The sequence below is a fragment of the Dromiciops gliroides genome, chromosome 2 (assembly GCF_019393635.1).
Source record: "Dromiciops gliroides isolate mDroGli1 chromosome 2, mDroGli1.pri, whole genome shotgun sequence".
NCBI classification, from domain to species: domain Eukaryota; kingdom Metazoa; phylum Chordata; class Mammalia; order Microbiotheria; family Microbiotheriidae; genus Dromiciops; species Dromiciops gliroides.
In genome coordinates, this window is record NC_057862.1 from 196,064,593 (window position 1) to 196,085,477 (window position 20,885).

At 42.2% G+C, this 20,885-nt stretch overlaps 1 protein-coding gene across 3 annotated transcripts in view; it reads left to right on the forward strand.

Annotated features, from left to right (window-relative positions):
• SORD (sorbitol dehydrogenase) overlaps positions 1 to 20,885 on the forward strand; it is a 73,978-nt gene that overhangs the window by 385 nt on the left and 52,708 nt on the right. The window lies entirely within an intron of this gene.

Below are 20,885 nucleotides of genomic sequence, written 5' to 3' on the forward strand. Positions count from 1 at the left end.
CACTTAGGTACACTCAATTTCGGATCTAAGGCCTTTAGGACTGGGGAAATAGGGTGCAGATCCACTCTACCCCATGCCAATTGTGGGTGCATTTTCTAGGCTCGATTTGCACCTGTTAAAAGTGGTACCAAGGAAAAATAAACTAGGCTATCCCTGAGATCCCTGGTCCATCCTTTTACTTTCTGAACACTGGATTCTTTGTCTCCTGACCCCAGGTATTCCCCTGCACAAGACCCCCATTCTGGCTCATTATCCGCTGGTCATTTCCCTCTACTTCCAGTTCTGTCTTTCCATCCTTTATTCCCTTCTCTTTGGACTTTTGCCTTTTTCCATTTCTCTTGGCACTTCCCAATGAATGTTTTCCTTTTCCATTTTTCATTCCCTCCCCTGTGGTGCTTGGCTTGCAAATTGGGTGTTTGCCCTGTTGACCTATTCAGCTCTCCCAAACTCCTAGCTACCTTTGTTCCCTGCCTCTGGGGGCTAAAGATCAAGCAATTGCGAAGTCAGCTAAGCTTTGGCTAACCCTCCCTTCACTTTTGCTGCATCCGGACCCCTGCCCAGGATGTTCCAGTTAGTCAGAGCAGTAGGGAAGACTCTCCATCTCATAATAAGAACTACTCATGTTTTCCTAGCACTTAAAGGTTTACCAAGTCCTTTTCTCACAACCTAAACTCATTGAAACAAGCACAAGAGACAGTGGTCTCTTCCCAATGAGTGTCATTGCAGACCGTGAACCCAGGTGTCTTTTTTTTTTACTATGCCCCACTGCTCCATGTCTTGGGGATATTTTCCATCTGTGCCTTTGGAGACAATATTCATATTTTGATTTTAAAGAAAAATTTAGTTTGTTGCTTCAGACCCCAGATTGTCCTTGGAGATAAGCTCTTCTGGGGCCTCAGTTTCCTCAATGAGTCTGGATTCACTGATCTCTAAGGTTTGCAGCTCTAACAATCTACTATTTTATGATTTATAATTAGAGAGATGTTCCCTGAGATATTGGGATATAGAGAAATCAGTGTCCCAGGGTAAGTGGCCAAACCAGTCCTGCACTTAATTCAGTCATTGTCATCATTGATCCGTGGTATCCAGCACCCTACCATCTCAACCTTGTGGCAGATGCATTGTGGTATGGTGGATAGAGTCTGACTTGGAATCAGGAAGACTTAGAGTCGATTTCGCCTTAGAACTTGGGCAACTTGCTATACATCAGATCAGAGGGTCCGATTAATTTATGGCCTCTTAAGTTTCCTTCTAATCAGAATCTCAGGTACTATATTCTCCCTGATAACTGTTTTATTTATTATTTTATTTCCCCCCTATTATGTGTAAAAACACTTTTTAACACTCATTTTTTAAAAGTTTTGAGCTCCAAATTCTCTCCTTCCCTTTTTCCTTCCCCTCCACCCTCATTGAGAAAGCAAGCAATTTGACATAGTGCAGTCATGCAAAAATTTCCATATTAGTTATGTTGTGAAAGAAAACACTGATCTGGTCCTATATTCTCATGAAGGAGAGTTTAACATTCCCCTATGTCTCCTTCCCTCCTCTACTCCCCCTCAAATAGCCCTTCAGCTTCTGCCAGAACAAAGCAATAAGGCAAAAAGAGAATGTGAGGGTGCGGTGTGGGGGACACAATTCTATGATGGGCATTTGTATTTAAACATGCGTGAAATAGGCAACATTGTAAGTCTGGAAGACCTGCTGCCTAAGCCTGGGCATTGCAGAGCCATTGCATAAGGGAGGGAGGTTCTCAACAGGAATTCTTTTCCAGACCTTTATTTTTTTTTCCAATTACATGTCAAGATAGCATACACTTTTTTGGGGGTGGGGCAATGAGGGTTAAGCGACTTGCCCAAGGTCACACAGCTAGTAAGTGTCAAGTGTCTGAGGCTGGATTTGAACTCAGGTCCTCCTAAATCCAGGGCCAGCGCTTTTATCTACTGTGCCACCTAGCTGCCCCAGATAACATACACTTAAAAAAAAAATTTTTTTTTTCCAGGGCAATGAGGGTTAAGTGACTTGCCCAGGGTCACACAGCTAGTTAAGTGTCAAGTGTCTGAGGCTGGATTTGAACTCAGGTCCTCCTGAATCCAAGGCCAGTGATTTATCTACTGTGCCACCTAGCTGCCCCAAGCATACACTTTTTTTTCTCTTAGAATAGAATTTTATTTTCCAAAATATATGTAAAAACAAATTTTAACATCAATTTAAAAAAAATTGTTCCAACTTCTCTTCCTCCTCTATTCCCACCCCCACCCACTAGAACTCAAGCATTTCAAAATAAATTATACATGAGTAGTCATGGAAAACATTCCCACATTAGCTAGGTTGTGAGAAAAAAACAGTCAAAAAACTCCCCAAACTTCAGACTAAGGAATTGTCAAAGAGAAAAAACATTTTTTTAAAAAATGTGTTTCCAGGGGCAGCTAGGTGGTGCAGCAGACAGAGCACCGGCCCTGGAACCAGGAGCACCCGAGCCCAAATCCGGCCCCACACACCCAACACCCACCAGCCACATGATCCCGGGCAAGCCACCCACCACCAATTGCCTCACCAAAAAAGAAAAAAAAAAGAAAAGAAAAAAAAATGTGTTTCCATCTATTTCAGATACTATCACTTCTTTCTCTGTAGATGGGTTGCCATTTTCATAGTCCTTCAGGGTTATATTGGACCATTGCCTTGCTGAAAATAACCACATGCTTCCCAGCAGATCATTTTACACTATTGCTGTTATTTTGTATACAGTGCATTTTACTCTGCTTCAGTTCATGTAGGTCTTTCCAGGTTTTTCTAATAGTATCCTGTTCATCATACCCTAAATAATGTACCTTAAACTCGACAAAGAATTTTCTTCGTATTAGCCCAGCAAAGTCATCATAACTATTTCCCTCCATCCTATTCCCTTCCCATGATATTTACTCTATTTTCCATCTTCTTTTAAACTATTCCTCCTCAAAAGTATTTTACTTCTGACTGTCCCCTCCCCTACTCTGCACTCCCTTTTTTTTCACCCTTCCTTCCTTATCCTCTTCCCCTCATACTTTCCTGTAAGGTTAAATAGATTACTCCTCCCAACTGGGTGTGAATGTTATTCCCTCCATGAGCCAACTCTGATGAGTTTAAGGTCTTTGAGCTAATTCTATGTTCCAAATTTTCTTCCTCCTTCTCTCCTCAACCCTCCCTATGAAATCAAGCAATTCAATATTTCATACTTGTGCCGTTATGCAGAACGTCTTCACCTTCCTTGAAAGTATTTTGCTTTTTACTACTCTCTCCCAGAATCTGCCCTTCCCTCCTTCCCCTCCCCCCCTTATCTCCCTCCCCTCCCTCAGGGCAAAATATATTACTATACCCACTTGAGTATGTATGTTAGTCCTTCTTTGAATCAATTCTGATGATATTAAGGTTCAAACACTCCCCAATTCCTTCTCCCTCTTCCCCTCCCCTCCATAAGCTTTTTTCTTGTTTCCTTCATATGAACAACCTCTCCCCAGACCATCGCTCCCCTTCCCCCTCCCCCAGTCTATTTCTCCTACACCTCAACCCTATTTTAAGGATGTCATTATGGGTTAGTTAGGTGGCACAGTGGACAGTGCACCAGCCCTGGACCCAGGAGGCCCCAAGCCCAAATCCGGCCCCATACATAAGACACCCCACAAAGAACAAAACATAACTTCCCTTCGTATTCAGTTCAGACCTGTGTCCTCTGTATTATGTTCCCATATAGGAATGTTAACAGTTTGATCTTTTAATATCCCTCATGAAGTCTTTTTCCTGTTTATCTTTTTCTGCTTCTCCAGGGTGTTGTATTTGAAAGTCAAATTTTCTATTCAGTTCAGGTCTTTTCATAACAAATGCCTGAAAGTCTTCTTTCTCCTTGATGCTTAGTTTTGCTGGGTATGTGATTTTTGGCTGTAGTCCCAGTTCCTTTGCCCTCTGGAATATCATATTCCATGCCCTCCGGTCCTTTAATGTAGAAGCTGCTAGATCTTGCTTTATCCTTATTGGAGCTCCACAGTATTTAAATTCCTTTTTTCTAGCTGCTTGCAATATTTTCTCCTTGACCTGGGAGTTCTGGAATTTGGCTATAATATTCCTGGAGGTTTTCCTTTTGGGATCTCTTTCAGGAGGTGATCGGTGGATTCTTTCAATTTCTATTTTAGCTTCTTCTTCTAGAATATCAGGGCAATTTTCCCTCACTCATTCTTGGAGGATGGTGTCTAAACTCTTGTTTTGGTCATGGTTTTCAGGTAGTCCAATGATTTTCAAATTATCTCTCCTAGATTTATTTTCTAGGTCAGCTGTTTTTCCAAGGAGATATTTCACATTGCCTTCTATTTTTTCATTCAATTGGATTTGCTTTACTGTGTCTTGGTTTCTCATAAGCTCACTAGCTTCCATTTGTTCAATCCTAATTCTTAGGCAATTATTTTCAGCAGACAGTTTTTTAATCTCCTTTTCCATTTGGCTTTTCAAACTGTTGACTTTTTTCTCATGACTCTCCTGCATTGCTCTCATTTCTCTTTCCATTCCTTCCTCTCTTTCTCTACATCTTCGTTCTATCTCTCCTACTTTCTCTTCAAAGTCCCTTTTGAGAGCTTCCATGGCCTGAGACCAGTTCATATTTTTCTTGGAAGCTTTGGATGTTGGAGCTTTGACCCTATTATTATCTTCTTCTGAGGATGTATTGTGGTCTACCTTTCCCCCAAAGAAGTTTTCGATGGTCTTCTGCTTTCTCTGCCTACTCATCCTGGCTTACTGTTTCTTGGCTTTTTACTCCTTAAAGTGTAGCGCTGCTTCCCGGACATACTGTTCGTGCTACAGCGTGGCCCAGGGGGTGATTGGGCTTCTTCTCAGCCTGCCTGGCTTGTAAGTAATCCCCAAGCATACACTTTTGTAAGATTCTGAGTTCCAAATTTTTCTCCCCACTCCCAAAACCAGCAGACAATCTGAGATAGGTCATACATTACAATCTTGTTAAACATATTTTCAACAGGAATTCTTTATAGTTATTGAGGGAGCATTTGTATATGTAAAATTAGAGACCAACATTTCATGGAGGACCCGAGTTTTTAGTGAGAAGTGATGAAAGAATGGCTGGATTTGAGAGGCAGAAGGCCTGAGTTTGGCTCTTTGCCCTGTTACTACCCAGGTGACTTGGACCATTCACATCACCTCTTAGGCCTTGTTGCCTCATCTATAAAAACAAAAAAGTTGGATTAGATAATCTCTTAAACTCCCGCCCAGCTCTGGTACCCTCTAGTCCCAGGGCTCTGGTTGACTATTAAACACACACAAAAAAGGGAATTGACAAATGAGACCCAGAGAAGAGGTCAAATGAGAAGATCAAGACCAGCGTTGTAAACAAAAAACACAAATCAGAAATTAGCCCAGTTAGTTTCTACTCCCACCTGAAGGAAGAAGGCTCCAGGGCCAAAATAGGATGGACGGGCAGGGACAAAACCTTGGGGAACACTCCCAGAGGTTTCCAGAGTAGGTGGCAAAATGAGGTTAGAGGCAAGCAGTCCCCATTTTACCAACAAGGTTGTATTCCAGAAGGGCATATGGTAGGGGGGTGGGGGAAGCCTATTTAACCTATAAAGTGGAACTTCTCTAAGGCTATAAGATCATTATCTGTAGGTAGGTAGCAGGAGTTCCCACACCCAAAAGATGACAGAGCTAGTGGCTGTCTTGACAGCTATAAGAAAACCTTAGCCTTAGGGGAGAGTTTAAACATCTAGTCGTCCTCCCCCGCCCCTTTATTTTTATTTATTTAATTTGGGGGTGGGGCAATGAGGGTTAAGTGACTTGCCCAGGGTCACACAGCTAGTTAAGTGTCAAGTGTCTGAGGTTAGATTTGAACTCAGGTCCTCCTGAATCCAAGGCCGGTGCTTTATCCACTGCGCCATCTAGCTGCCCCCCCCCCTAATTTAAAAAAATTTTTTTTTGTGTGTGTGTGTGAGGCAATTGGGGTTAAGTGACTTGCCTAGGGTCACATAGCTAGTTGAGTGTTAAGTGTCTGAGGCTGGCTTTGAACTCAGGTCCTCCTGAATCCAGGGCCAGTGCTCTATCCACTGCGCCACCTAGCTGCCCCCCCCCCTTTATTTTGAGAAACATTCTGGCCTGGTGGCTTAGGCCTGGCCTTGGGAATCAGGACAGGCAAGGTTTTAGCTCTACTTATTGACATATACTAAGTAAGGAAGTCGCTTATTCTCTCAATGCCCCAGGTTACTGTCAAAGGCTAAGAGTTACAGATGAGTTTCCCCTCTACCTTAGCAAGGGTCCCTATAGCCAGTGAAATAATAATAATGACAACAATAATCTCAGCAAACAGATCTCAAATGAGATCATAAAAGTGCTTAGCATAGTGGCTGGCACATTGAGGAACTATACCTTTCCTCTTCCCATATAGCACTTACTATTTGTCAGACCCTGTGGTAAGTAAGCACTTTACAAATATTTCATTTGATCCTCATGAAATCCCTGGGCAGTAGGTGTTATTTTTATCCTCCTTTTACAGTTGACGAAACTGAGGCAAACAGAGGTTAAGTGACTTGCTCTGGGGAACACAGTTAATATCTGAGGCTGTATTTGAACTCAAACCTTTCTGAATTCAGGCCTCGTACTCTATCCACTGTGCCACCTCACTGTCAACAAAGCTTACCTTCTCTAGCCCCAAATAGTAAACATTTGCTAAGTGCCTACTGTGTGTCAAGCACTGTAAGCATTAGTGATACAAAGAAAGGCAAAAGACAGCCCTAACCCTTGAGGAACTCACAGTCTAATATGGAAGTCAACATGCAAACAACTATGTACAAACAAACTATATACAGGGTAAAATAAGGAAATAATCAACAAGAAAAGCACTAGAATTAAGAGAGATTGGGGAAGGCTTCTTGTAGGAGTCAGACCTTAAGCCAAGACTTAAAGGTTGCCAGGGAAGCCAGAAGGCAGAAATGAGCACATGCTAGGCATGAGGACAGCCAATTAAAGTGCCTGAAGTTGGAAGATGAGTGTCTTGTGGCAAGAACAGCAAGGAGTGAAGAATACATGTGGGATGGAAGTATGAGAAGTCTGGAAAGGTAGGTGCTAGTGGTGGGGGGTCTGAGGTCATGAAGGGGTTTGAATATAAAGTAAAATTTTGTGTTTTATCCTGATGATGATAAGGAGCCACTGGAGTTTACTGAGTGAGGAGTTACATGGTCAGACCTTTGCTTTAGAAAGATCACTTTGATATCTGAGTTGAAGAGGAACTGGAGTAGGGGGAGACTTGTGGCAGGCAGGCCAACTAGCAGGTTATTTCAGTGGTCCAGACTCAAGGAGACGGGGGCCTGCGCCAGGGTGGTAGCCTTCTCAGAGGAGAGAAGACAGTATATAGTAGAGATGTGAGGAGGGTGAACCAACATGGCTTGGCAATGGATTGGATTAAGGATGTGAAAGATAGTGAGGAGTCAAGGATGACACCTAGGTTTCAAGCCTGGGGGATGATTGTGCCCTTGACAGTAATAGCCAAGTTTGGAAAGGGGAAGGGTTTATCGAGAGAAATGAGTTCAGTTTCAGATAAGACATGCTGAATTATAAGATGTCTACAGGATATCTAGTTGGAAATGTGTAATAGGCAATTGGCAATGGGAGACTGCAGGTCAGTAGAAACTTTTAAGTCTGAAAAAATAAATTTGAAAATCATTAGCATAGAGATGATGATTGAATCTATGAGAGCTGATAACATCAAGTGAAACAGGGAGAAGAGAAGGGGGCTAAGCATAGAACCCTGTGGCTTGACTTGGATGAAGATCCAACAAAGGATCCCAAGGAATGGTGAGATGGGCAGGAGAAGAACCAGGAGTTTTAGCGTCCCAAAATTTTAGAAGAAAACTTCAAGAAGAGGGTGATCAACAAAAATGTTACAGAAAGAATGAGGATGAGGGTTGAGAAAAGGCTATTGGATCTGGTAGGGGCAGCTAGGTGGTACAGTGAATAGAGCAGTGGCCCTCAAGTTGGGAGGACCTGAGTTCAAATCTCACCTCAGACACTTACTACAGTGTGACTCTGGGCAAGTCACTTAACCCCAATTGCCTTAAACATCCAGACCCATCTCCAGTCATCCTGATATATATCTTTTGGGGGGTGGTGGGGCAATGAGAGTTAAGTGACTTGCCCAGGGTCACACAGCTACTAAGTGTCAAGTGTCTGAGGACGGATTTGAACTCAGGTCCTCCTGAATCCAGGGCCGGTGCTTTATCTACTGGGCCACCTAGCTGCCCCACCCCCACCCCAGTATATATTTTGCCACAGGACCTAGATGACCCTGGAGGGAGAGTGAGGTTGGTGACCTTGCACAGCCCTCCCTCACTTAAATCCAATTCAGTGCAATTCATGACATCACCCCAATGTCATGGTCATCTTCGAAAATGAAGGACAAAAAAACAATTGGATCTAGCAATTCAGATATCATTGGTAACTTCAGAGAAAGCAGTTTTGGTTGAATGATGAGGTTGGAAGCAAGACTCTGGAATCAAGAACAGAGCAAGAGGAGAGACAGCCTTCTCAGGGAATTTAGCTACAAAAGGCAGGAAAGCTGTAGGATGATGGTCATTGGGGATGGAAGGATCAAATGGACATGTTTGATGGCAGTATAGAAGTAGCTACTGGACGGAGAGAGGTTGAAGATATATTAGAAAATGGGGATGATAGAGAAGACAATTTGCTGGAGGAAATGGGATAGAATGGAATCTCTTGTGCACATAAAGGGGTTGGTTTTGGCGGGTAGAAGCACCACTTTATCTTCTGAGACATGTGAAAGAGGAGATGGTCATAGAAGGCATCGGTGGGGCAGCTAGATGGCGCAGTGGATAGAGCACTGGCCCTGGAGTTGGGAAGACCTGAGTTCAAACCCAGCCTCAGACACTTAACACTTACTAGCTGTGTGACCCTGGGCAAGTCACTTAACCCCAATTGCCTCACTAAAAAAATACAAAAAAATCCCCCAAAAAACAAACAAAAAAAGAAGGCATTGGTGATGTGAACTATAGAGGAGGGGAGAAAATGTAGCTCTCAGGGGATGTCCTCATTTTTTTCCAGTAAAATATGTGGTATTCCTCAATGGTACTAAGATCCTCCTGGAGACTAATTCTTCCCCACCTTAAACAACCCAACAACAACCAAAAAAACCCCCAACGACAACAATAAATTCAAAGGCCAAAGCTAAAAGATAAAAAGGTTAATTATCATCAGCTCGTGTGCCCTTGCCAGTTAGCTAATAGATATGCAGAAAAAGGGGAGATACACAAGTAGGTGTATATATCTAGATAAACATAAAGGGTTTTATACAGCTTTAGGGCCACATTATAAGTGGCAAAAAGAACTTATCAGTGAAGCTGCTCAACTACTTTCCTTATTTGGGAGGTTGAATAATAGGGACAAGATGTCAGGTGATTTGCCTGAGAATTGTCTTAAACTTGGTTTGTAACTTGTTAAGTTTGTCATGAGTTGCCTAAAATCATGCCTGTTCTGTTGGGGGATTTTTCGCTGTAGTTAGTCTCTTCAGGGCATCTTGGCATGGGGCTGGAGATACAACTTGTCTCTCTAATCAGTTTCATCAGAATATTTAGGTGGTGCAGGAAATCTCTAAGATTATGGAGGTCTTCTCTCTTCTTCAGTATAAGATCTGTGGGCTTGTCTTGTTGAATAAAATAGAGACTGAGGATCTGTCTATTTACACAATTCTGTAGCTACCTTTGATCTCCAAGACTACTTTTTTTTTTTCTGGGGAGATGTTTTCCCCAAAATCACAGCCCATAGATTTTATCCATTTCCTCCATAGTTCTCAGCTTGAGAGGGTGGGGGGAGCTTTGGGACCCTTGAAAAGGGATAAAATGGTTTGGAAGAATCTCAGTGAGGGCCCAGTTGAGATTATCTAACATTAATTTGTAGTGGACCCAGCCAGGATGATTGCATGATTTTCACTACCTTCATTCAGTAGCCCATGTAGGAACAAAGGCTAGGGATCATGGGAGTGATCTGGTAGGGGCAGCTAGGTGGTATGATAAGAGGGCCAGCGATTCAAGAGAGGACTGTGCAGAAATGAATTGGTTCACCAAGAGGTCAAGTTGGGGAAGGGAAAAAAAGTGTGGAAAAAAGTATTACAGGGGTAATAGACTAGGAGAGAATGGAGGGGTCAAGAGATAGGAAGTCATGTGGACAAAGAACAGGGTTTGGTGTTGGAAAGTAGATTAAGAGGTAGAAATCTAGTAGTCTGTGATAAAAGAAGGGAATTTCAGAGTTCATGAACATGGAGGTGGTACATTTCTGCATGGTCTTCCTACCATAGACCTACGAGGTTTGAGGGAGTGAGTATTAGAAGTCCCCTAGTATGAGGTCAGGAGTTGGGGAAGAGATAAAAATTAGTGAGCAGGGTATTGAATTAATCAAGAAGGGTGGGGGGGGTGTCCTGGGGGGTCTGTGGATAAACAACAGTTCTCAGCATTTTAACTTGGTAGATGTGGGTTATGTGAACCTTAAAGAAGTTCCTGAGTGATGGTGGTAGGGATAGTGTAATGGGAGAGACAACATGCAAACAACTATATATAAATAAGTTATATGCCAGATAAAATGGAAACAATCAACAGAGAGAAAGCACTACAATTAAGAGGCCCAGATAGGGAAAGGCTTCCTGTAGAAGGTGGGAATTGAGGGTGGAGATGAAAAAGGAGAGCACTCTGGGCACCCGAACAACCAGTGAGAATGCCTAGAGTGGGGGATGGAGTGACTCCCTGGTTTTTCAAGCAAAGGATGATTCTACTGAGAAGGAAAGGAATTCTACTGGGGAGCAGGGGGGAAAGGCTAAGTCGGTAAATGAGGAGGCAAGTATGGAGGGAAATAGCTAGACTTCTTATGCTGTCGGTCATTGAAAATGTGTTGGCATAGAGGAGGCCATCCTTAGCTGCCAATTCAGTAGATTGAGTTGTAAAAGAAACAGTGAGGAACACTGAGTCCGATGGGTTCACTGACATTTATTGAACTTTAAAAACATAAAGTACTGACCATGTAAAGACAATGTCCAAGTATTTAAAGTGAATGAACATGTAAATCTAAAAGCCTGCAACCACAAATTCAATCCCACGAATGGGCCTCTAGGCTAAGATGGTATTTGGGGAAGGGGAGATTTTTAAGCTAGGTACAATTAAAGGAGCAGCATGAGCATATCTTGAATGTGTTATTCAATTGATAGAAATATGAATCTCTTTTTTGTGGGAAATCTGGAAGTCATGAAGATGGAATGTGGACACTGGCTTAACCAACTTCCATAGGAGACTTTTTGTTGTTGTTATTGTTTTTTTGTCGGGGCAATGAGGGTTAAGTGACTTGCCCAGGGTCACACAGCTAGTAAGTGTCAAGTGTCTGAGTCTGGATTTGAACTCAGGTCCTCCTGAATCCAGGGCCAGTGCTTTATCCACTGGCCACCTAGCTGTCCCAAGACAGTTTTTAATGCTTAGTATTTAGCATGGAGAAGCAGCGTGGGATGGTGAGATTTAGGAATCAGAAAGGCTTGGGCTCAAATCCTGCACCCAACACATAACTCTGTGTTCTTGGGCAAATAGATTAATCTCTCTGTGCTCCAAACAATTAGTTGACTATGTTGTCTGGGGAGTTTTCATGCCAGACGTCCCCCTCTCTTGGATTCAGACCAAGGCAGCTAGGTAGCACTATGGACATAGAAAGACCGAACTTGAGTCAAAAATATCAGAGTTCAAATCTAGCTTTAGAGAGTTAATAGCTGAGTGACCCTGGGCAAATCACAACTTCTGTCTGCCTCAGTTTCCTCAGCTGTAAAATGGAGATGATAATGGCACCTAATTCCCAGGGGTGCTGTGAGGATCAAATAAGATGATATTTATTTATTTAGGTGAGGCAGTTGGGGTTAAGTGACTTGCCCAGGGTCACACAGCTAGTAAGTGTGTCTGAAACTGGATTTGAACTCAGGTCCTCCTGAATCCAGGGCTGATGCTTTATCCACTGTGCCACCTAGATACCCCATAAGATAATATTTATAAAGTGCTTACTAGCACATAGTAAGTGCCTCCTTCTTTTTAGACTTCCTCCACCCCCTCTCCTAACTGTAAAAAAACCAACCAACCAAACAAACAAAACCCAACCCAAAACCACAATTCTTAACACGTAAGAGTAGATGGTAACCTAATTCAGAGATGGAAGTCTGTGGGCATGTGATAGATACCAATGTAAAATGTAGAAAATCTACCCTCCACTTCCAGGTACTGAATACCTCGGAGGAGCTATTATTTAACACCCTTGCAGAAGGAAACACTAGCTCTGGGACAGAGAATATAAAGTTTAAATCTACCTTTGATACTTCTGTTACCTTTATGATCTCAGATCCATAATTTAACCTCCCTCACCTTCAGTTTTCTTATCTGGTCTCTGCCATTTGCTCTGAATCTCCATCATGAAATTTGGTTTTATGACCAACCATCCAGGTTAAATAAAGAAGGGGCAGTTTTAGAGTTTATGGTTGATAGAAATAAAATTATTAGCAGTTTATGTTTGCCCTTTATGGTTGCAAAGTACTTCATGTACACTGTGTAATTAGAGATGTGTTTTATCTCATTTAAACAGATCGTATATGTAGACTTCATGGTTACAAAGCAGTTTGTTTTTATTGTTTCATTTTGACCCACGCAATAACCAGTACTCGGTGCAGTTATTTTCCTTATTTTATAGATAAGAAGTTACATTAATTACTTGAGGTCACACATCTGGTAACAATAACTCACATTTATTTAGTGTTTTGAAGCTTTAAGAAAGCTTAAACAACCCTGTGAGGTAGGTTAGTTAATGCAAATATTATTATCCCCACTTTACAGATGAAACTGAGGTTAAATGACAGGGAACAGCGTGGTTTAGTGGAAAGTGCACTGGATTTTTCAGTCAGATTTTGGTTCTAGAACTGGTTGTGCTCCTAGAAGTTTACTTCTCCCATGGCCTGTTTCCTCATTTGCAAAATAAGGGGATTGTACTAGATGATTCCAAAGGCCACCTCTGACTCTAAACTTTGATTCTTGGTTTGCGAGTGAGGCATCTGCTTTTGGAATATTTAATAGATTATCTAATTATTTTTTTTTTAAGTGAGGCAATTGGGGTTAAGTGACTTGCCCAGGGTCACACAGCTAGTTAAGTGTCTGAGGCCAGATTTGAACTCAGGTACTCCTGAATCCAGGGCTGGTGCTCTATCCACTGCGCCACCTAGCTGCCCCCTATCTAATTATTTTTAAACTAGGAGGAAAATTATGTGGTTAATCTTTAAGATAATAAAAATGAACCTTTCCTTCATTGCAGAGGTAGGGGACCATGGGTATGGAATCTTGTATACAGTTGATCCGTCATGCCATCCATCATGTCGGTTGATTTTGCTTTTCCTTCACTTCTTTTGTTACAAGGGATATCTCTGGATAGGGGAAGAAGGGATCTATTCGGAAATGAATAACATCACAACAACCAAAAAAGCATCAATAAAAATTAAAACAGATTTATTTTTTAAAATCCAAAATAACTAAATAATTATTTATACTTGTCCACCTGAAATTTGAATGAAAACAATACAAGATGGAGATCTTAATGGGACAGAAGAGTTGCAGCTCATGGTAGCATGCAGCAATGGCTGGAGTACAAGAGGAGGGGGGCTGGGAATGACAGACTGCCATGGGGCAGGGAGGGATAAGTTCTTTTGTATAACAAGCTAAAAACAAAGTCCGTGAAGAAACTTTGGGAATCTCGGGGAGCAGAGTTTGGGGGATTTACAAAATAATCAAGCCAGAATGATAATGTCTGGTCAGCCCCAAGCTACTCATTGCCTTGGGAACCAAAACCAGGTCAAGATCAGGCAGTTCTTAGTCAGTCGTGTTTGTCACACCCATGTGTTTTCTTGCCAAAATAGTTTTTGGAGAGGAAGGTCAGGATTATATAATGACTGTGCATGAATTCTGAACTCTGTCTCAATTTAGGGCATAACTTCTTCACTTGGCTGGTAGCCTTGCCTTTCTATTGAACCCTCCACTGGACCATGGGATTATAATTTCAAAGGATAATCATTAATATGTAATAGGATTATACTTGCAATTGATCAGAATCCAATGGTTTTGTTGATTAATTTCACAACCAGCCTAGACCCATTTGTTACCAGAGATAGCTAGAGGTTTAACATTTTATTTTCATTTCTCCAAAAAAGGAGGGAAAAAAAACCCAATTTCTTCCAGGTTGTGGTATGAGAATCAAAGGCCATCACCTCTAAGCCCTTTGCCTCAGATTCCAAACAAAGCCAACAAAGCAGAAGCCTTCAGCTAGGGTTTCAAGTATAGGGTTGTAGTGAATTTGTGCGTTCAAACTGTCCAGAAAGCTAGTAGAACTGCTCCCCAGATTTGCCAGAATTGTGAAAATGTTTCTCCCTTTGTTCATTACACTTCCTGCTGTTAGAGAAATGCATTGCCATTGTTTGTGGAAATCCTAGATTTACTGTGCTAATTCCAAAGGAAACTGGAACCTCCTTGGGGAACTCCTCTTGCTCCTCATCTCCACCTCCTGACTCATTGATTCCTTTAGATCTCCGCTGAAATCTCACCCTTGACTAAAAACCTTTCCCAGACCTTCTTAATTGTAGTGCCTTGCCCTTGGGACTGTCTCCAATCTACCTGTTTGCACACAGTTTGCATACTGTCTCCCTTGTTAGCCTGTGAGCTCCTTGAGATCTGGGACTATCTTTTTTTTTTTTTTTTTTTGGCGGGGCAGTGGGGGTTAAGTGACTTGCCCAGGGTCACACAGCTAGTAAGTGTCAAGTATCTGAGGCCGGAGGCAGCTAGGTGGTGCAGTGGATAAAGCACTGGTCCTGGATTCAGGAGTACCTGAGTTCAAATCCGGCCTCAGACACTTAACACTTACTAGCTATGTGACCCTGGGCAAGTCACTTAACCCCAATTGCCTCACCAAAAAAAGAGAAAAAAAAAGTATAAAGAAGTATCTGAGGCCGGATTTGAACTCAGGTACTCCTGAATCCAGGGCTGGTGCTTTATCCACTGCGCCACCTAGCTGCCCCTCTGGGACTATCTTTTGCCTTTCTTTGTATCCCCACTACTCAGCACAGTGCCTGGCACACAGTAGGTGTAACAAATACTTGTTGATTACAGATCCTACCTTGCAATGCTAACTACCAATGTTACCACCACTTTGAGAGGCTCAGAACTATTACTGTTTAGTCAGTCAACCAGTATTCTCAGCTCACTAAGTCCCTGGCCCTGTGCTGTGAGGGAAAAAAAAACACCAGACTCCACCCTCAAGGAGTTGACAGTCTTACTAGTAGGATGTGGATTGTTCACTGATAAGTAAATTCAGGATATATGCAAGATAAATACAAAGTGATTATGTGTATTTGGAATTTGGGATAGGAAGTTACTTCACTGATGATTCCTGGAATTAATAATAAAATGATATTTGAGGTGAGCTGACTAGAGATCTTGGGGTTCTCAGAGGTAAGGATGAGGAGAGTGGTTTAGGGATGGAGGACAGCCTGAGAGCTGGAGATAGAATGTCTTGTGCTGGGAACTATGGCCACTGGGGAAAACGGAAGTAATGTGTTATCAGCTTTGAGGCCTAGGCTGGAGCCAGATTGCAAACAGGCTTTAAATAGCAAAAAGGGGAGTTAGTATCATTTGATCCTAGAAGCAAGTGGGGACCATTAGAGCTCTTTATTTAAAAACATTTTTTAAGTAATAAACATTTTCATTTATAGTTCTGAATTCCAGTTTTTACCCCTCCTTCCTCTCCCTGTAGTGCTTCTTTTTCTTTTTCTTTTTTTTTTCTTGGTGAGGCAGTTGGGGTTAAGTGACTTGCCCAGGGTCACATAGTAAGTGTTAAGTGTCTGAGACCGGATTTGAACTCAGGTACTCCTGACTCCAGGGCCGGTGCTCTATCCACTGCACCAACTAGCTGCCCCTAGAGCTTCTTTTTAAAAGAAAAAAGACTTTTATTAATATCTTTTGGTTTGCATTGCCTAGATTTCCTCCCTGTATCCTTCCCCCTTTCAGAGAGCTACTCCTTATAACAACAACAACAAATTCTTAAGAGTAGGAAGAGAGGCAGCTAGGTGGCGCAGTGGATAGAGCACCGGCCCTGGAGTCAGGAGTACCTGAGTTCAAATCCGGCCTCGGACACTTAACTAGCTGTGTGACCCTGGGCAAGTCACTTAACCCTCTGTCTCTGTCTCTAGCCATAGGTGTCTCTTGAGGTTCTGTCCTGGACCCCCTTCCCTTCTCCCTCTATACCAGGGCTTCTCACTTTAAAAAAAAAAAAAAGAGTAGGAAGAGAAAAAAATCAGTAAAATATATATTAGAAAAAATTTGATGTTTGATGCAATATTCCATACCCATGGAAAGGAAGGAATGGTAAGTGTCTTCTCTTATCTCTTCTTTGGGGCCAGGTTTTGTCTTTATAATTTTGAGACATTTGTTTCTGATTGTTTTGTGGTTGTATTGACGTCGTTTATCCTTCCACCAGAACTGCTCCCTCCAAAGTTACAAATTATCTCTTAGCTTCTTAATCCAATGGCTTTTTCTCAACCCTCAGTCACCTTGACCTCTCTGCAGCCTTTGACACTGAGAGCCTTTGACTCTCTCTTTGATACTCTCTTTTCTCTTAAGATTTCAGACACAGCTTTTTCCTGCTTCTTTTCCCCTACTCATCAGACTGCTCCTTCTCTGTCTCTAGCCATAGGTGTCTCTCGAGGTTCTGTCCTGGACCCCCTTCCCTTCTCCCTCTATACCAGGGCTTCTTAAACCTTTTCCAGTCACTACCCCTTTTCCCCCATGAAATTTTTACATGACTCCAGGTATATCGGTATACAAATCAAACATCTACTGTTCCATTTACTGCAACCTCTATATTCAGTTACTTGACCCCATATGCAGCCCACAGTTTAAGAAGCTTTGCCCTCTCCTACTTGATTATCTCTTCAGTTACCATGGATTTTTTTTGGTAGGGCAATGGGGGTTAAGTGACTTGCCCAGGGTCACATAGCTAGTAAGTATCAAGTGTTGGAAGTCAACCCTTTGAACTCAGGTCCTCCTGAATCCAAGGCCAGTGCTTTATCTACTATGCCACCTAGCTGCCTGGAGTTACTATGGATTTAATTACCATCTTGGGGCAGCTAGGTGGCACAGTGGACACTTAATACTTACTAGCTGTGTGACCCTGGGCAAGTCACTTAACCCCAATTGCCTCACCAAAAAAAAAAAAAATTACCATCTCTCTGCTGATGACTCTCAATCTCTCTGCTGACTTCCAATCTCTTATTTCCAACTGTTTTTCAGACATCTTGAATTAGATGTCCAGTAGACAACTTAAACTAAACATGTGCAAAATAGACCTCACTGTCTTTCCCCCTCACCCAATAGGGTAGAATGCAACATCATCTTTCCAGTCCCTCAGGCTCACAATCTAGGAGTCATCCTGTATTCCTCACTATCTCTAACCCTCCCCCCAAATCCAATATGTTGCCAAGACCTTTGCACCATCTCAAATATGCCCCCTTTTCTCCTCTGACACTGCTATTTCTCAGTGCAGACGACCCTCATCACTGCACACACACATCATTGCAATAGCCTCCTGGTGGGTCAGCCTGCCTCAAGTCTCTCCCCCTCCAATTTTTCCATCATTCAGGCACCAAAGTGATTTTCTTAAAGTATAGGTATAACAATGTCAGCCCCACCCCATACTCAATAAACTTCAGTGGCTCCCTTTTGCCTCCTGGATCAAACTGGACATGATAAACCCTTTATAACCTTGTCCCCTCCTACCTTTCCAGCCTGCTTACACCTTATTCCCCAACTTGTACTCTTGTTTTAAAAAATTTATTATTTTTTGGCTGGGTGGTGGTGAGGCAATTGGGGTTAAGTGACTTGTCCAAGGTCACACAGCTAGTACTGGTATTCTTTTAAAAAATTAAAATTTTTTTGTTGTTTTTTGGTTGGGCAATGAGGGTTAAGTGACTTGCCCAGGGTCACATAGCTTGTAAGTGTCAAGTGTCTGAAGGCGGATTTGAACTCAGGTCTTCCTGACTCCAGGGCTGGTGCTCTATCCACTGCACCACCTAGCTGCCCCAACTCATACTCTTAGATCCAGTGACACTAGCCTTCTGGTTATTCCACAAACAAGACACTCCATCTCTTGTTTTCTCTGACTGTTCCCATACCTGGAGAGCTCCCCCCTGACTATTGAACTCCCCAGCTTCCTTTAGGTCCCAACTAAAATCTTACCTTCTACAGGAAGCGTCCCTCAACCTCTCTAAATTCCAGTGCCTTCTCACTGTTGAGTATTGCTTTGTATATATTTGTTTTCTTGTTATCTGTCTCCCAGTTAGATTGTGGGCTTCTTGAGGGCAGGGACTATCTTTTTTTTTGTATCTCTAGCACTTAGCACAGTACTTGACATATAGTAGGTGCTTAATAAATGTTTATTTATGGTTTGATTGTAGACATTGTGCATATTGTTTTCCTGACTGCTTACTTCATTGCATCAGTTTAGAAGTCTTTCCATCTTTCTCTATATTCATCATTTCTTGTTTCTTATAGTACAATAATATCCTTTTCATGTATTATAATTTTTTTAGCCATTCCCCAGTCAGTGGGCATCTACTTAGTTTCTGGTCCCTTCTGACCACAAAAGGTACTACTATACATACATAGTATGATAGACTTCTATGGCCTATATGCCTGATAGCCAGTGGAGGTTCTTGGGCAAAGGAGTGACATGGTCATTTTCTACCTGTGTCTCCTTGGACAAATCACTTGAACTTCCTGGGCCTTAGTTTTCTAATTTGTAAAACCAGGGGGTTCAGTTAGATGGTCTTTTAAGATCCCTTTGAACTTTGAATCTGGCTTTTGATGTTTTAGGAATATCAGTTTGGCAGCTGGGGAGAGACTAGAGGTCTGGAGGCCAATTTGGAGGCTGTTGCCAGGCAAAAGGTAGATGGAAGTCCACAAGTTAGAACAGGTACAACACAGGAGTGCTTAACCTGGGGCCACAGAACTCCAAGGGGTCCATGGATAGATTTCAGGGGGTGCATTTGTGTTTGTTTTTTTTTTTTTTTAGGCAGTGGGGGTTAAGTGACTTGCCCAGGGTCACACAGCTAGTAAGTGTCAAGTGTCTGAGGCCGGATTTGAACTCAGGTACTCCTGAATCCAGGGCCGGTGCTTTAACCACTGCGCCATCTAGCTGCCCCAGTGCATTTGTTTTTAAAAACATTTTGATAATTACATTTCCATATAATTGGGTTTTTGTGATCCTATGTATTTTATTTTGTTTTAGGTGAGGCAGTTGGGGTTAAGTGACTTGCCCACCTAGCTGCCCCCTCTATGTATTTTATTTTGTACACTTTAAAAACATTATTCTGAGAAGAGGTCCATAGGTATCATAGATAGCCAGAGGGGTAAAAAAAAAAGTTTAGGGGACAGTTAGGTGGTGCAGTGGATAAAGCACTGGCCTTGGATTCAGGAGGACCTGACTTCAAATCCAGCCTCAGACACTTGACACTTAACTAGCTGTGTGACCCTGGGCAAGTCACTTAACCCTCATTACCCTGCAAAAAATTAAAAAAAAAAGTTTAAAAACCTGTTTGTTGGGGTTCATTTGTTTTTCAGTCATGTCTTGTTTTCTTCACGCCCCATTTGGGATTTTCTTGGCAGAGATGCTGGAGTCGTTTGCCATTTCCTTCTCCAGCTCATTTTACAAATGAGGAAACTGAGGCAAAGAGGACTAATTGACTTACTCAGGGACAGACAGTCAAATTAAGAGTCCGAGGCTGGATTTGAACCCAGGAAGATGAGCCTTTATGACTTCAGACCTGGCAGTCTTATCTGCTGTACCACCTAGCTGCTTCCTAGAACTACTACATTAAGCTTAATGCACTTTGAAAAGGCAAGTTGTATGTGCCCTGAGGATGGTGGTTGAGTTGTTTTCAGTTGTGTCCTACTCTTCATGGCCTAGTTTGGGGTTTTCTTAGCAAAGACAGTGGAGTGGTTTGCCTATTCCTTTTCCAGCTCTTTTTCCAGATCAGAAAACTGAGGCAAACAGTTAAGTGACCTGTCCAGGGTCACACTGCTAGTAACTGTCTTAGGCTAGATTTGAAATCAGGTCTTTCTGATGATACGCCAGGTATACTATCCACTCTGCTACCTAGCTGCCCCAAGAACCTATAGTATGATAGAAATATAAGAAGTGACTCCATCACTAGCCACTTATTTCCCATGGACATGTGTTTGCATTGGAATTCCACTGCAGCATTTTAAGAGGTAGCTCTTTAAAAAGTTTTATGGGTGTTTTATATTACATTATATTAATGTTAATACATTGTCTGCCCTTGAAACTTGGATGGAGTAGGATAAATTCCTTTGCAGGATTTTGATATGAAATACCAGGAACAAAGCTTGGATTCTAAAACAGTCATTGTTCAAGCTTCAAAGCATACTGGTTGCTAAGTTATTTTTAAAACATTTTAGGTCAGCCCACACTTTGAAAAGAATCTTCAGATCAGTGTGTGGGTGGATTTCAGTGCCACAAAATGGTTTTGCCTCTAGGCAGAGTTGGGAAACTTGAGGGGTGACATCTTGGGGTAACATCTGATTTATTTTATTTTATTTTTGCTTTTTTTTTTTGGTGGGGCAATGAGGGTTAAGTGACTTGCCCAGGGTCACACATGTGAGAAGATCATCACGGTCTCCTTCCCAAAAGGGAGGTCCTTCAAAAGCTGCTTCAGTAGCATGCGCAATCTCTCAAATGATTCAGCTAAAACTTCTGATATATATCTTTACCACAAATAGTTTTTT